The sequence below is a fragment of the Myotis davidii genome, unplaced genomic scaffold (genome assembly GCF_000327345.1).
Source record: "Myotis davidii unplaced genomic scaffold, ASM32734v1 scaffold221, whole genome shotgun sequence".
NCBI lineage: Eukaryota > Metazoa > Chordata > Mammalia > Chiroptera > Vespertilionidae > Myotis > Myotis davidii.
In genome coordinates, this window is record NW_006293349.1 from 2,426,795 (window position 1) to 2,430,025 (window position 3,231).

A 3,231-nucleotide genomic window follows, 5' to 3' on the forward strand; every position below is an offset into this window, starting at 1 on the left:
ATCCTATCCACAGAGCCAAACGGGCCAGGGCAAATTTTTTAAAATATATTTTTATTGATTTCAGAGAGGAAGGGAGGAGAGAGAGAGAAAGATCAACAATGAGAAAGAATGATTGATCGGCTGCCTCCTGCATGCCCCCTACTGAGAATGGAGCCCACAACTTGAGCATGTGCCCTGACGGGGAATTGAACCGTGACCCCCTGGTTCATAGGTTGATGCCCAACCCCTGAGCCCTGCCGGCCAGGCCATGCGATACCACTTTTTTATAAAATACCCTGAGGTGTTTGCACCAACTCTTCTTCTGGTTGTCATTGCTCTCTCTCCTCTCCTCTGATTAGAAATAATTTTTCTTTAAGAATAAGTCCAAATGTAAACCCAGTGTGAAATATCCCTATTAGTTAGAATGTCCTTTATAGTATCAAATAAGTTGGGGGTTGTGTATGCCCAGTAACTTGAGAGGACATGAACGACAGAAGGTCTTTAATCAATGACATTGAGTTAATAAATTCATGCACTTTTGTGAATTATAAAGAACATTATTGAAAAGACATATACATGTCAGCCTTTTGCTCCTATGTGACTTTTGCTCATTGAAAAAATTCTCTGGGAAGATAGAAACAGGAGATTAATGTTTATGATGAAGAAGGGGGCATTCTTTGCTTATTTTTGTATCAAAAAGTCTCTTTTATAGCGAGCTCCTGTTCCTCTATGATCAGAATCTTGACTTTTAAAAATCCCCTGAACCTTTGTTCCTGGTGAAAAACGAAAGCCTTAAGGATTCAATGGTCCCTTATGAACAGGCAATTCCCCAGACTCTGTTTGACGCAGGAGAGGGTCCAGGTAAAGGCGCTGATTCCCACCCTCTCTTGCTGCGGAGAACGGTCATATTTCTGGGCGCAGAGGCCAAGCAATGAGGGTTTCTGGGTAAGCTTTTGCTTTCCTGCTGTTGGTGCTGTACCTTCTTTGCTCCTTTTCCTATGGCATGTGGTCATGAGGGGCAGGTGAGGGCCCGTACTGAGATCCTAGTCACCCGGCTGCATGTGAGGAGGGCGGGGGGGGCGGCCAGGAGATGCAGATCCTGGTGACAATCTGGAGCAGTTACACCAATCCTGCCCTGCCCCTGCCGATTCCCCTTTTCCTCCTTGAAATGTTTTAAATCGTTTTATTGAGACAGAATCACATCATTCACATATCATATAACTCACCCATTTAAGTACATAGTCCGTGGTTTCCCACATACTCACATACATGTGTAAGCATTACCACCTTTCCCAGTCGATTTTACATGTTCTTTTTAGCTATTACCCCTCCCCCCATATCCTTCAACCCTAAGCAACCGCTACAGATTTTCCTAACCTTGAATTTCGGAGAATGGACTCGTATGATATGTGGTATTTGTGGCTGAGTTCCCTCACCTGGCAAATGTGTTCAAGGCTGCCCCATGTTGTGGTATGTCTTATTGTAAGGTAACCTACATTTGCTTTAGCTATTGGCAGTGGATGGGAGTCGGGTTGTTCCTGCCTTTTGGCTTCTATGGATAATGTGCTATAAACATCGTGTGCAAGTATTTTTGGGTGAGGATTTAGGTTTTTATTTCCCTTTGGGGTGCACCTAGGAGTGGAACCACTGAGTCACACGGTGATTCCATGTTTAACTTCCTGAGACACTGCAGATTATGTTCAGGAATTAGCTAAACTCCTAAGAAGAAAGTCTCACAAATGTTTAAAGTTTTGAGATAATCACTTGTTCTATGTTCCCTTTAACGTAGAGTGAGGATATTCTGCCAAGTCGTCGCTCACTGTAACCTCCATAATAAGAAGTCACAGGTGTGCAACCTCAGTCACATGGGATGAGATAGATAAGCTACATGATGTGCTTTGTTATCCCACATTCAGAAAGAACCCCTCATTCAGCATCTTAAAACGCAGGGAGAACAATAATCAGGCATGACAATTACCACTCCGAAAGGTCTACTCCCGTTTCCTTACACAGCAAGCCTTTCTGTATGAATGTTTTCATTAAAATTTTGACTATTAAACACTTTCCCAGAGAAAGGTGGTAGTCCATTGAGAAAAACTGCACATACTGTTAATTTACATCATATTTGCTGATAAAAGGAGGCACCGAGGGGGCGGGGGAGGGGGGAGAAGCACAGCCCCGCGTTGGGGGAGGGATCCTCGTCCCCTGGAGTCACCTGGCCTGGGCCACGGCGGGATGTTTTAGAAATGAACTCTACGTCTGAGACGTTACGGCTGGTCCTGAAGGTACAGGACACGTTCCATGTTACTTATTATACCGTGCCAAGCTAATGAATTAAAAACAGTTAATGTTGGAACGAAAGGAACATATGTGTTAGCCAAACTGGAAGACACGGAATGAGACCGGGCCAAGCAGTAAGGAACGGAGACATCCATCACCCGCTGTCTGTGTGGGGGGCACGCGGGCGCGGTAAGGCTGTAACGGACAACAGATGCTAAAGTAGAAAACAGTTCTTGGATTGTTACAGAAATTTTACATTTAGAGGAAACAATATTTTGCTGGTTATAATGTTAACAATTGAACTATGTTTTCTAATAGTTTTATTAGGAGTATCTTAAAAAGTAATTAATTCATGAACAATTTTTTAATGAAATAGATATAAATTCCCACTGTGTCCAGGAGTCTGCTCTGGGGAGCCCCACTGTCACAGCCCAGCAGGATCCGCTCACCCCCGGACCTGCCAGGGCTCCTGACCCTGCGCTCCCATGCGGACCAGCGGGTGCTGCTGTTTCCTGTCAGGCAGGGGAATCTCTCTCTCATGAAACCTCAGAAATTGGTAATACATGGCAATGAGTTTGGTGGAATCTGATCACTAAGCCAAGCAGATACTGAGCCAAAAATGTGTCATCAAATAGAGGATGTCCCAAAAAATGTATACACACCCTTTGAATAATTATACAGGCAGTATTTATTAACATGCATATCTTTTTGAAATGCATCTATCTGCTATTAAAGGGTGTATACATTTTTGGGGGCCACCCCGTATATGCTTATATTTTCTCTAAGTACCCATATCTCAGTTGCCGTGGCTGATTTCTTCCTTAACCGCATCTTGAGTTTCCCACCCAAATGGAAGTACTCATTGCCTCCGACCTCTGCTAATAAAGTCGTTTTGTTATCATTTCATGTGTAACATGTATTTGGTAAGGAGGGAGATTACACAAGGTAAAATAGGGTTTGTTTCTCACTCTT